This window comes from Pelophylax lessonae (assembly GCF_965119305.1).
Source record: "Pelophylax lessonae genome assembly, chromosome: 3".
Taxonomy (NCBI): Eukaryota; Metazoa; Chordata; class Amphibia; order Anura; family Ranidae; genus Pelophylax; species Pelophylax lessonae.
In genome coordinates this window covers 283,233,441-283,247,482 of record NC_138770.1, presented here as the reverse complement: position 1 = coordinate 283,247,482, position 14,042 = coordinate 283,233,441, and the positions used below count along the sequence as shown (strand labels likewise).

The 14,042-nt window shown below is 49.1% G+C and overlaps 1 protein-coding gene across 4 annotated transcripts in view; it reads right to left on the bottom strand.

Annotated features, from left to right (window-relative positions):
• Positions 1–14,042, bottom strand: part of ATP11B (ATPase phospholipid transporting 11B (putative)) — a 358,393-nt gene that overhangs the window by 231,772 nt on the left and 112,579 nt on the right. The gene's annotated exons all lie outside the window — the stretch shown is intronic.

Genomic DNA, 14,042 nt, shown 5'->3' with positions numbered 1-14,042 from the left:
CAGTACAACTAGTGAACCCTGTTCCAAATTATTATGCAAATTCTATTTAAGAATCAAAGATAAAATATTTCGTTTTTCAGTTTAACTCATGGTCTCAGGGCTCTTTTGATCACTGAAAACAATCTCTGACACCTGTGATAATTAGATTGCCAGGTTGACAATTTATGTAGGGAAAAACTACTAAAAGGAGGGTGTTCCACATTATTAAAGCGGAGTTCCAGCCATTTACTCACCTGTCCAACGGTCCAGCGATGCGGCCGCCGGAAGCCTCGATCCTCTCCCTCGGCGCCGGCATCACTGCTGTGGGCACCCGGCTGTTACAGTTTGCGGCTTCACAGCCGGGTGCCCACTGCGCATGCGCGAGTCGCGCTGCGCGCCGTGATTGGCCGGCAATCTTCCGGGACCTCTGACGTGTCCCAGAAGATTGCAGGGAGGGAGGGGGAGAGGAGAACTTCCGCTCAGGGCGCCGCGGCGCTCCGAGCGGAAGTGGGAGCGGGTACCTGTCAAAACTAGGTACCCGCTCCCCCCCCAAAAAATGACATGCCAAATGTGGCATGTCGGGGGGTCAGGACTCCCTAAAGCGGAAGTTCCACTTTTGGGTGGAACTCCGCTTTAAGCAGAGCACCATTTTCATGCAATATGGGGAAGAAAAAGGATCTCTCTGCTGCCGAAATGAGTGAAATAGTTCAATGTCTTGGACGAGGTATGAAAACATTAGATATTTCACGAAAACTTAAGCATGATTATTGCACTATTAAGAGATTTGTGGCTGATTCAGAGCACAGATGGGTTCGTGCAGATAAAGGCACATTGAGGAAGATTCAGCCAGATCCATGCATCGGATCAAGAGAGCGGCTGCTAAAATATCATTACATAGCAGCAAACAGATATTTGAAGCTGCTGGTGCCTCTGGAGTCCCAAGGACATCAAGGTGTAGAGTCCTCCAGAGTCTTGCAACTGTGCATAAACCTTCCATTCGGCCACCACTAACCAATTCTCACAAGCAGAAACGGCTGCATTAGACAGAAAAATACATGAAGACTCATTTTCAAACAGTCCTGTTCACTGATGAGTGCCGTGCAACCCTGGATGGTCCAGACGGATGTAGTGGATGGTTGGTGGACGGCCACCCTGTTCCAGCAAGGCTGCAACGTCACCAAGGCGGTGGTGGAGTCTGTTTTGGGCCGGAATCATGGGAAGAGAGCTGGTTGGCCCCTTTAAGGTCCCCAAAGGTGTAAAGATGACATCTGCAAAGTATGTGGAGTTTATGACTGACCACTTTCTTCCCTGGTACAGAAGGAAGAACTATGCTTTCCGTAATAAAATGATCTTCATGCATGACAATGCACCATCTCATGCTGCAAAGAATACCTCTGCATCAATGGCTGCTATGGGGATAAAAGGAGAGAAAGTCATGGTGTGGCTTCCATCCTTCCACGACCTCAATCCTATTGAGAACCTTCAGAGCATCCTCAAGCAGATCTATGAGGGTGGGAGGCAGTTTACATCCAAACAGCAGCTCTGGGAGGCTATTCTGACATCTTGCAAACAAATTCAAGCAGAAATTGTCCATTAACAAGTTCAATGGATGCAAGACTTGTTAAGCTGCTATCAAAAAAGGGGTCCTATGGTAAAATGTAACGTGACCTGTTAAAATGTTGCTATAAGTTTGATTGAAATAGCTTTTGATGTCAGAAAATATGCTGCAAACACAACAATTGACAATTTTCAGTTCTTTACAACCTATAAAGTGTTTTGAAACTTACTGTGCGTAATAATTTGGAACAGTGCATTGTACGTTTTTTATGTTTAAAAAAATACTGGTTATCATTAAGAGGTTTGTTCAATAAAATTTGAATTGTACTATTAATAGTTGATAACATGTGAATTATGCTGACTGTTATTTACAGCAATTATTTAGGTAAATGAGAAAAATATAATTTGCAAAATAATTTGGAACAGGGTGTATACAACAAAATGCTTTTAATGGTATATTTATCAGACCAAGAGGGTACACATGTGTTAACACATTAAAAAGTGAACTTGTGTTCTGCCCATGAAGGTTCACTTTATCCACTTCAAGAGAGGATTGTTTCACCCTTCTTCTGGCCATTTTTCAGAGCGGTCACGATTTGAATGACAATTACTCAATCATGCAGCACTGTACCTAAATGAACTTTAAATAATTTTTTGACAGAAAGAGCTTTCTTTTGGTAGTCCCAGGGGTATACTCCCACTCTTTGCAATAGGTACTCCGTACTCAAAGCAGTGTTAAAAATAAGGGGTGGGAACAGCAAAAAAATCCCCAAGGCTAAACAGTAGCCAACCAGGCAACAGGAGCTCAACCAAAACAACTGGAGCCCACCTGAAAAAAATACACCCTCAAAGAGGATCAGGTCCTCTAAACAGCAGCCTGCAAAACCTTGCGGCCAAAAGAAGCATCCACAGACGCTAACACATCCACTTTATAGAACTTTGTGAAAGTGTGCACCGAAGACCAGGTGGCCGCTTTGCAAACCTGTGTCACCAACGCCTGATGACTGGCCGTCTGTCTGATTCATTTGGAAATGGGCGCAGAGGAAGCGGACAACCCTTTACGAGGCCCATCCATGAGCACAAATAGTGAGTGACTTCCTAAAAGATTCCGTAGCTGCCAGGTACACCCTAATTGCCCAGACCACATCCAAGGCATGCAAGGCAATTTCTTTCAGATGTTTTGGCCTGGGACACAGGGAAGGCAACACAATCTCTTCACTCAAATGAAAATCAGACAACTTTTGGGAGAAACTACAGACAGGGGCGAAGAGCCACCTTATCTCTGTGAATCACCAAGTAGGGTGAACAACCAGATAACACCATTTGTTTCGACAGCCTGCGCGCAGAGGTGATAGCCACCTTCTGAGACAGCGTAAGCAAGGGAATGTCCCAAAGATTCTCAAAGGGAGGCGTCTAGAGGACCAAAAGCACCAAATTGAGGTCCCAAGGCGGCAGCAGAGACCTCGCTGAAGGAAACCAATTTCAAATACCATGAAATAAAAGGCACGCACCATGGAGTGAGTGGCCAAGGGTCGTTGGAAGAAGACCGCCAAAGCCAACACCTGGCCCTTGATGGTACTCAAGGTCAATTTCTGTTCAACCCCCTGGGTCAAGATCCGGGCCAACGAGAAGGAGCGATGACGAACCATCAAGAGACTCACACCATGCAATGTACATCTTCCACGTACGATGGTAGATCCTCCTAGAAGTTGAGTTCCTAGCTTTTAACAGCGTTGGAATCACCAACTCAGATAAACCTCTATCCATCAGCACCTGCCGTTCAACATCCAAGCCGTCAAAGCCAGCGACTGTAAAGAAGGATGAACGATTGGTCTTTGGGACAGCAGATCCTCCCTGAGAAGAAGCTTCCAAGGAACGTCCACAACCAACCGCACCAGATCGGTGTACCAAGCCCAACGAGGCCAGCCCTGAGCTACTAAGATGACCGGAATCCCTTCTGCCTCGATCCTGTATAAAAGTCTTGGCAGAAGCTTGAGAGGAGGGAAGGCGTATATCAGACGATACTGACCCCACGGGGCCACCAGCCCGTCTGTGGCATCTGCAAGAGGATCCCGTGACCGAGCCACAAACCTCTGCACCTTTATGCTGAGCCGAGATGCCAACAGATCCACCTTGGGGATGCCCCACCAGAGACACAACTGATGAAACCCCTTCGGATGAAGGGACCACTCCCCTTGGTCCAACGCCTGCCGACTGATGTAATCCGCCTGCCAGTTTTCCACCCCGGGAACCTGTATGGCGGAGAGGGCTGGAACAAACCATTCATTTTTTGTGCCCCTTTGGTGATTGACATAAGCCACGGCCGTGGCATTGTCTGATTGAATGCGCACTGAACCCTGAAGACGATCTGTCCAATGGTCCAGGCACAGTCTGTTCGCTCAGAGTTCCAAGACATTGATCGGTAGTCTGGACCCTTCCAGTGTCCACATCCCCTGAGCAGAATTTTTGCTGAGGACGCCTCCCCAGCCGGACAGGCTGGCATCTGTTGTGACCACTGTCCAATACAAGGGGAAGAAGGATTTGCTCAGCACAGGCGCCGGAGAAAGAAGCCACCATATCAGGGACTTCTTCATTTCACGGCTCAGCCAGATCGGATTGTCCAGACACTGCGGAGTCTTGTCCCATTTGGCCAGAATCTCCCTTTGCAGAGACCTCATATGGAACTTTGCAAATGGGAACCACCTCGAAGGTAGATACCATCAGGCACAGCACCTGCATGCAAGTCCGGATGGATGAACAAACGAACGAACGAACATCTTCTGGACAGCAGGAGACGAATTGCAGCCTGCAATTGCTAGAGTTTGTCCAGAGGAAGGAGCACTCTGACTAAGGCCGAGTCCAGAGTCAGACCCGGATAGTCCAGCTTTGTAGACCGAACCAGAGCAGACTTCTGAAAATTCAGAAACCAGCCGAACTCCCTCAGAGTTCGTATGGTGATTTCCAGGTTTTCCACCAGAGCAGTAGGAGAAGGTGGTCAGCCAAGTAGCCCAGTACCGCGATCCCCCGTTGGCGTAACAATGCTAGCACCGGGGCGAACACTTTTGTTAAGACGAGGAGCCGAGGCGAAACCAAAGGGTAACGCCACAAACTGATAATGCTCCTCTCCCACTGCAAAGCAAAGGAAGCGCTGGTGACCAGCACATATTGGAATGCAACGGTACGCATCCTTGATGTTGATAGAGGAAAGAAAATCCCCCAGATGCCACAGAAGCAACAGGTCTTCTACTGCCCCAAACAGACCCTGTAAACGGTTTAGGGACAGGCCCAAGATGGAAGGAAAGAACCTTGCAGGGGACAAGATTTAAACTCAATCTTGTAGCTGAACCAAATGACTTTGTGGACCCACTTGTCTTGTACATGGGAAGTGCACGGGTCTGGAAACCAGCGAAGATGTCTCCCCCCCCCCCCCCCCACCATGGGTGAGGGCGCACCTTTATGCTGAAGGAGCCTTGTCTGCGGGTCTGGAGAACCCCGCTCTCGGCTGTCCAGACCAGGTTCCTTGTCTGTCACCCCTGAGGGACAAAAAAAACTTCTTATGAGCCGAGAAGGAGGGCCCACGTCTACGATGAGGTTCCTTGCCCTTAGTAGCCTGTGGAAGTAAAGTACTCTTTCTCCCTGTGAGACCTTTAAATGAGGTCATCCAGGGTAAGAAAGGGGAGAGAAGTCAAGGCTTTTTTTTTAGAAGTCTGGTCTGCAGACCAGCATCTGAGCCAAAAGACACGCCAAAGAACCACTGCTGAAAGAGCGGAGCCACTGGGGGAGCCGTATCCAAATAGGCATCACAGATAAACTGCAGCCCCTGAACCAGCTGGTCCGCCAGCTCAGCAAAGACAGGGGAGCTGTTCGCCCTCCAGGTCACGGCGTAAAAGCTTAGCCCACTTGGTCAGAGTTTGCGACACCAGGGCAATGGTGAATACCGGCCTCAGTGCCAAACCAGCCAGAGTGTACATATTGCGGGCCACAGCCTCCGCCTTCCTGTCAGCCGGATCCTTATAAGCTGGGGACTCAACAAGAATCATGGTTGCCTTGTTCCAGAGGGTCCACCACCGGTGGAACAGTCCACTTCTAATAAGGGACTCCTTATGGGGGGTAACGCCTAGTAAATCGCTTAGGGACTCCAAGGGACGCTTTGGTCCCCCCCACTCTTTAGCGACAATTGTGTCAAAATAGGCAGGGAAAGTTAACACCTTTGCCGTTCTAGATGCCTTGTGAGTGCAAAAGGGAACCCGCGCCTCCGTCGCAGCTGCATCCTCCATCTTCAAGATCTCACGCACAGATACAATCAAGTGCTTCCACCAGCTCCTTTTCGTGCGCGGTTGCGGATGTGGAGGAATCATCCTCACTATCTGAGGATTCCGGGCCCGTGGTTGCAAACCCAGCAGGGTGACCCACATCCGCCAAATCAAATTCAGGATCAGATGGGACAGGGGAAGGCAGGGGGGATGCTTTTTGCTACCCCATCGCCCCAAGACCACCTCCACCTGGACACAAAGGACTCAAGGACCGCCGTCAGTGTATCGATGGATGGTTGGGACCCGGAGGGCACCGCAGCTTCAGAGAGGGGATCAGGTGGGGAGATGTGCTCCAAAGACTCCATGAGTCACCAGGGGTACCATACAAAAAGTGTAAAACACTGCAAAGGGACAACCTTTACCGCGCTGGCAGCACCACCCGGTCGCCAGGCACAAAGCACCAAGCAATCATCAGTAGAGAGGGAGAGAACCCCCCCAGACTCGCCACCCAGCAGAAACAGGCACCTGCCGCCACCAGGATAATCTGCACTCCACGTGCGGTGATCATGAAGTGAAAAGATTTAGGAGTCAGTACCAGGGGATGAGGAGGGGCTCCCACCGCTGAAATTACGACCCACAGTGCTCCATTGTCATGGCCGCTGCTATTTTCAATAAAAAAAACACAGCAAAATGGCCGATGGACTACACAAACATGTCGCCGTGCACAGAAACAGACGCTACAGCAAAATAGCGGCCCCGCGTGACACCACGATGCTCCCAGGGACCAATGAGGGATCCCTAAGCCTCAAGGGCAGGCCCAGGCAGGAGGGGGGGGCCCTGGCAGGAGCTCCCACCAGGTACAACCCCCCCCCCTCCACAGCAAATCATCCAGTCACCGGCAGCGCACCCCCCGGCCACCCTTGCCAGCATAGCGCTCTGCCCCCACCCCAGGCAGTGGACCAGACCACCAATACAGCCCCAGCATAAGTCGAGGGTCGGGGGGGGGGGGGGGGGAGATGGGGGAAATATGAAAGGAGGGTGTCTGACGGGAAGCAGCAGAACCCAGAGGTCAAACTGTCCCAAGGAGGGGCCCGCGTCCACCCCAAAACCCTCCAGGGGCAGAGGGGGGACAGCTACTTACCATATAAGGAAGCAGGCGGGCACCGCTCCAGACAAAACCCCTCACCATTGAAATAGGGGGCTGTCGGCAAGGAGGAATGCTGCGACTCAGGCTGAGACCCGGTGGTATGCGACCTCGAGTGGCGTTTAACTCGCAGGCCAGCCCCCGTCCAGTGGGGCCAAGTCGAGGCCGACCTAGTGAAGAGCTGAGGTCTGCGCGCACTCGCTGGCCAGACTGGGGTGACCACTGGATCTAGGCTATCCAGCCTGTCGCCCAGTCCAGAAGTTGATTGTAGATCTCAAAGGAAAAACCAGGAGAAAAAAAAATCTATCTAAAAGAAAAATATTGCCAGGACTAGAGATCCCAGTAAGGAACTAGGTCCTTACTCCTGACTAGGCAGAAAAAAAACTAAAAGTACCTATAGCAGAGAGAGGAAGTATACCCCCTGGGACTGCCTATAGGTGTACCCAGACTTATTTCTGCCTAGTGTCCTTCTCCTGTAGGGAGCAGTATACCCAATGGTTAATATCAGGAGCTGTCTCCGTCAATGAAGGAATGAGAATTTTTTTTTTTTTACACAGTTATTAACGTGATATATCGGCCCTCAGAAAGCATTGCACGTGAAAAAGTCCTTATGGTGACACTGACTGGGGTGGATGTGATCAAAGAAACTGACTTGTAGGTCAGTGATTAGAGACACTGGGGCTGGAAGTACTGCTGTGGCCATGATCGGACACAATGGTTAAGGCACAGACATACAGTGATATCAGAGGAGCCAGCCATTTTGTCATAACCACTGTGAAAAGGTGTATGTCCTCGCGCTTGTGGTAAATAGATATGTGAAAAATACAATATATTATAGCTGCTGCTGAAAATTTAAAGTGCAAGTGCCTTTAGTATAATGGGAACCGTGATGTTTCAGCGCTGCTATATGAATCAAAAATAAATAAGGAATCTATACATCAACTGTGTTAAAAAATTTGTACATTGCCGATTGAGCTACACAAAGCCAAGCTGACCTGGATCATGATAAATAAACGGATGGTAGCGTTACTTAATTATAAGATGCGATTGTTTGACAGGACCTGGGACCCCTGGATCAGTTATTTGGCCGGCCCCCCTTAGGGGGGAAAGTGCCATTGTCCCCTCGGACTGTGGGACTTGAAAGCTTGCCCCGCCTGGGGGAGACGGACCTGGATGGCGACCCCTCCTTGCCCGCCGCTACTGTTCTTTTCCCTTCCCTGCTGCCTTTTCCAATTTTCCGTGTTACCTGGATTCCTTCTCTTTCTTGCTTTTCCCTCTTCCTTTTTATTTTTTATTTTTCAGTGCACTGACAGCTGGATGATGCCTCCCCTAGTTAAGTTTGCTATATTGGGGTTGGGGGCTGCCTCCCTCCCAGGGCGCAGTGAGTTCCGGTAGGTGGGGGCGGGGCCCGGGCCAACCGACCTTTAGTGTGACAGAGTGGGGGCTCTGTTTCTACCTCGATTTTAGTCGATATCTCACTGCTTCTACTGTTTTTTTTTTCTGTTTATACACACACACACACACACACACACATTTTATATATATATATATATATATATATATATATATATATATATATATATATATATATATATATATTTTTTTTATATTTCATGTTCCAAACATGCTGTACCACTTTATTTTGTATGGCTGAGCCGCGTTGGCTCATTTTGCACTGTTTTGCCTTTTATTCTTTTTTACGAAAACTCAATAAAAAGATTGAAAATTAAAAAATTTGTACATAATGAATGATCATAATACGTGTATACAATAGGTGCTGTATATACCAAAGTCTTAAGGTGCATCAATAACTAAATAAATAAATGAATATAACGAGCATTAAATCAATGTCCTTTTGTGCAAAGCTGAAAAAGGTGCTGTTGTGCTCCACTTCTTAGAAATAAAGTGCTGGTGCTCCCCCTTGTGGTTCCCTACTTACCACAAATAGAAGAGAGTAAAGCAGTGGGTGTCATATATTCTCTTTCTGATGGCCAATGATCCTCATGGAGATAGCCTTTTTTCATTAGTATGTGTTGGAAAGGAGTCCTTACATATGGATGCCGATGTTCCTGAGAGCGCTCAGAGACAGAATGCCATCCATAGTGAAGTACGTTTAAAAGAGGTTTATTGAATCCACACAGAAAACTACTTACAAACATGAATGAACAAGTAGCAGTATTCGGCTAGGTGGTTGCTGCTCTCGCAGTGTGAGCTCCACCGGCCGGATATGACGCAATGCGTGACGAGATACACTCAACCAATCGCTAGACGCGTTTCGCCCTCCTCTTTGGGCGTCATCTGTAGCAACAGCACCTTTTTCTACTTTGCACAAAAGGACACAGATTTAATGCTCATTACATCTATTTAATTATTGATGCACCTTAAGCACAAGGACTTTTGGTATATCCAGCATCTATTGTTGCATACACATATAATGATCATTCATTATGTACAAATTTTTTAACACAGTTGATGTATAGATTCTTTATTTTTGATTCATATAGCAGCGCTGAAACATCACGGTTCGCACACTGTCAACCACTGCCACAGCAGTACAAGGTCACTATAGTGACACTGCACTTGCTCTAGTAACAGTATGTATATAAAAATGGATTTTTGTAAAATCTTACCGTAAAATCCTTTTCTCCTAGCTCATTGACAGACGTAGTCCTCGGTGATTCAACACCCTCGGGTTATGCTGCCCTCTACAGGAGTAGGACTAGACAGGAAAGAAAACGTTCTGGCCACACCCTAGGGGCAGTCCCAGAGGGTATATCCTCTCACTTCCTGCTCTAGCAAATCAGTTATGTCACAAAGCAGTGTTTAGAGAATTTAACCCAACCCAACTCAAAAACAGAGGGGCAGGTACTACGTCTGTCAAGGAGCTAAGAGAAAAGGATTTTACGGTAAGATTTTACAAAAATCCATTTTTTTTCTATCGCTCATTGACAGACGTAGTGCTCGGTGATTCAACACCCTCGGGACGTCCCAAAGCAGTACCACAAATGAGGGGTGGGAAAATGGAATCAAATCCAATCATGAAGGCCCAACCGGTGCCAACTAGAAGTTTACCATGCTCATCCTTAGTGATGAGACTCAACAGAAATTTTTCAACAGAAAAAAACCCTCGAGGTAGACCACCGGTCTCATCAAATTGCGGCCTGCAAACCCTTGCGGCCAAATGAGGCATCCGCCGATGCCATCACATCAATCTTATAAAATCTTGTAAAGGTATGTACCGACGACCAGGTGGCCGCCTTACATACTTGGACCACTGACGCCTGATGGCGATAGGCCCAGGAAGTACTGAGCGCTCGAGTGAAGTGCGCCCTAACAGGAAACGGAGGATTCCGACCCTTAATAGAATAAGCCTGTACCACCGTCTGACTGATCCATCTAGATATGGTCGCGGCAGACACAGGCAATCCCCTTCAAGGGCTATCCGTGATCACAAAAGTGAGTCCGTCTTACGAAAACCACTTTAGGAAGGAAGGATGGATTCGGAAGAAGAACCACCTTATCCCTATGAACCACCAGATCTGGGGAACGACAGGATAATGCGGCCAGTTCTGACACCCTGCGTGCAGAAGTAATGGCCACCAAGAAGGCCACCTTCTGGGATAATGTAAGCAAGGGAATCTCCCTGATATCTTCAAAGAGAAGTTTCTGAAGAACCGACCACACTAAATTAAGATCCCAGGCGGTAAGGGTGCGCGCACTGGCAGAGCCAGCTGTCGCACCCCCTGGATAAAATTCCGCACCAAGGAATGATTAGCCAAAGGTTTCTAGAAAGAAGATTGCTAACGCCGAAAACCTGACCCTTAATCGTGCTCAAGGATAGTTTCTGCTCAACCCCTTGTTGCAGACAGACCAAGATTCGGATCACCGAATAGCGAATAGGTATGTGGGGGAAATCTAAGATTCACACCACGCAATATAAGACTTCCATGTGCTGGAAGTCGCTTTCCTTGCTTTAACTGGAAGTAGGAATAACTGAAGCCGACACTCCCTTGTCCTTCAGTACCTGGGTCTCAATGGCCAGGCTATTAAGCCAGCTACTGTAAAGCAAGATGGAAGATCGGTCCCTGAGACCGCAAATCCTCCCTGAGAGGAAGTCTCCAAGGAGCGTCCGTGACTAGCCTCACCAAGTCGGCGTACCAGGCTCAATGAGGTCAGTCCGGAATTTCCAGAATAACTGGAATTCCCTCCACCTCTATCCTGCGAAGAAGTTCCCGCAGCAACTTGAGAGGATGGAAGGCATGCCGTAGCTGATACTGCCCCCACGGGACGATTAGCGTTTCTGCTGCGTCCGCTAGAGGATCGCGGTGCGAGCTACAAACCTCCGCATCTTCCTGTTGAGCCAAGGTGCCAACAGATCCACATCCGGGATGTCCCAATGAAGGGAGAGCTAGTGAAAAACCTCTGGATGAAGAGGCCATATGCGATTGGATCCGAATCGGGCTGCTCTAGAGCTGCTCGATCCAGTAAATCAGACAAATCTGATCGCTCTCAGTTCCAATACCCTATTGGTAATCTGGATACTATCGGAAGAAATGACTTCCCCTGGTTGAGCATCGGAGACTTCCTGGTCCGCTCGCTCAACCGGATCCGATTGTCCAGGAAATCGGAATTCTGATTCCATTAAAAAAAGAATCTCCTTCAGGAGAATTCGGGTATGAGACTGGGTATACGGTACTGCCTCTAAGAAGGCCACCATCAGTCCCAGCCAATTGACGGACAGCAACATCCGAATCGTTGACTGAACCTTCTGGAGTTTCTCCGCAAGGAGAAACTCTCTTGCCCAGGATGTATCCAACCTTAGGCCCAGATAGTTCAGTCTCCTGGTGGGAACCAGGGATGATCTTTGGGAAAGCGAAAAAACGCTGATGTCCTGCGATGATGGGGATATAAAGATAGGCCTCCTAAATGTCTATGGACGCCAGGAAATCCCCCTGATGCAGGGAGGCCACCACTGTACGGATGGACTATCTCTTCCCAAGTCCAGATTTGGACGCACCTTGCCCTCTTTCCTGGGCATTGTGAATAGGTTCGAATAGAACCCCTGAAACCGTTCAATGTTAGAAGGGAAGAATCGCAACGGTGGAAGTGATCGAAACTCGATCCTGTGTCCTCCAGAAACCGATGAAGACAACCCCCCCACCCCAGAGATGGGTAGGGGCGCATCAGGCTATATTCTTCAGGCTTGGCTGAGCCGGACTCTTTGTTTAGCCGACCAGCGCCCTTTGAAACCCCTCTAAAGGGGCTTTGGAGGGTTTCGCCTTATCGCCCGCCCTCGCGGAACGAACAACTCTTATGAGCAGAAAAGGAAGGTCCTCGTTAGTTACGAGGTCCTTTTATCCTAACAGTCTGTGGCAAGACAGCAGGTGCTACCGTCTATCCTATAAGAGGAATTCCTCAAACGGATAGCACCTAGCCATGCGTTTGGAAATAACAGGGGTTCGTTTCAAAACGACCCCATTTGGGTAAAGGAAAATCCTTCGCCCTTTTGGTAGGCTAACAAGCACCAAAAAAGGAATCTCAGTCTCAGCTACCTCTGCCGGTTTAACCTCAAGACTAAAGGTTTCCCGGACGGACACAACTAGTGCATCCACCACTCCTGTGCTATGGCGGAGGCAGAAACGTGGTCCTCACTGCTGAGGAGATATTACCTGAGACAACAGCCCCCTAGGAGGGACCTGCAACTGCATTGTATCTGAAGTATCTGATAAACAATAGGGGTAGGCGGGGGTCGCTACTTGACCCCCGTCCCTGACAGGCCACCTCCACCCAGGATACCAAAGACTCCAAAACTGCCGATAATGCATCAAAAACAAGTGGGGTACTGGAGGGTCCTGCGGCCACTTTGAGGGGATCAGGTGGGGATACCTATGCGGCAGGGTCAATAATTATACAAGACACTTGCCAGCGACAAAAAAATGACAAAGTAAAAAACTTTTTTTTTTTTTTTTTTTTTTGTGTCCCCCAGTCGCAACAGCGCCCCTCAGTGTTACCTGCCTTTTTGGACCCCACAGAGAGAGAGAGAGAGAGAGAGAGAGAGAGAGAGAGAGAGAGAGAGAGAGAGAGAGAGAGAGAGAGAGAGAGAGAGAGAGAGACCCCAAGGCTCATCCCTGATGCACAGAAGTTTTCATCAGCTTGCTCAGTGCTGTCCTGTTACAGACAGGAAGTCTTTGGCCCCATTTCCTGGGTAAAGGAGGCAGCTCCGCCCCTTAACACGCCTGCCGGCGCCTCCCCCTGGCTCCATGAGGTGTTTGAGTCACCTCAAACATGGCCGCCCCATGCTGGAGACACGAGGCTACACCAAAATGGCGGCCTCGTGCGATCTACCAGACAATGGCGGCGGCCTGCACAGAATAGCGGCATGTCTGCAGAAGGATCTCGGCCTCTCAACCCTTCACCCTCATGGTGGTCAGCGTGGTCGGCGGTACCGGACCCTGGCGGGCCGTATGCGGTCCGTGGCCGTCGGGAGGCATCTGCTAGCTGGAGGAATGATCTGGGATGCAGTATACATGTATAGACATCGCCCTGTGGCTACTGACAGGTAGGATACATTATACTATCACAGTAAAGTTCTAGTACTGCCACTGACTACAATCATTTTCACATCTTTACAATTAGATTGTCAGCTCCCAAACCAAGCCTCCTGGCTTCATGTACACAAAAATCACACTCAATTAGGGGGATCTGTGACATGTTATAGGATAGAGGGGAACCCATCCTTACCATTACATAGAGGGGCCCGCGTTCACCACAAGACCCGTCAGGGGGAAAGGGGGAACATGCTACTCACCATACCGGAACCAGGCGGGCGCCAACTTCTGACAGTACCCCTCTCCACCGAGGTAGGAGGGCTGTTGACCAATACGGACGCCGTGACTCATGGTCTTTGGCGTTTCAGCGGGACGTTAACTCCCAGGGTCAGTCCCCGTCCAGTGGGACTATGTCGCGGCCGACCCAGCGCGGAGCTATGGCCTGCACGCGCTCGTAGGCTGAACTGGGGTGACCACTGGATCTCAACATCCAGCCCGTTGCCCAGTTCAGCTTCCTTGCTTGAAGATCTCACAGGAACACTGGAGAAAAAAGCTGTCTAA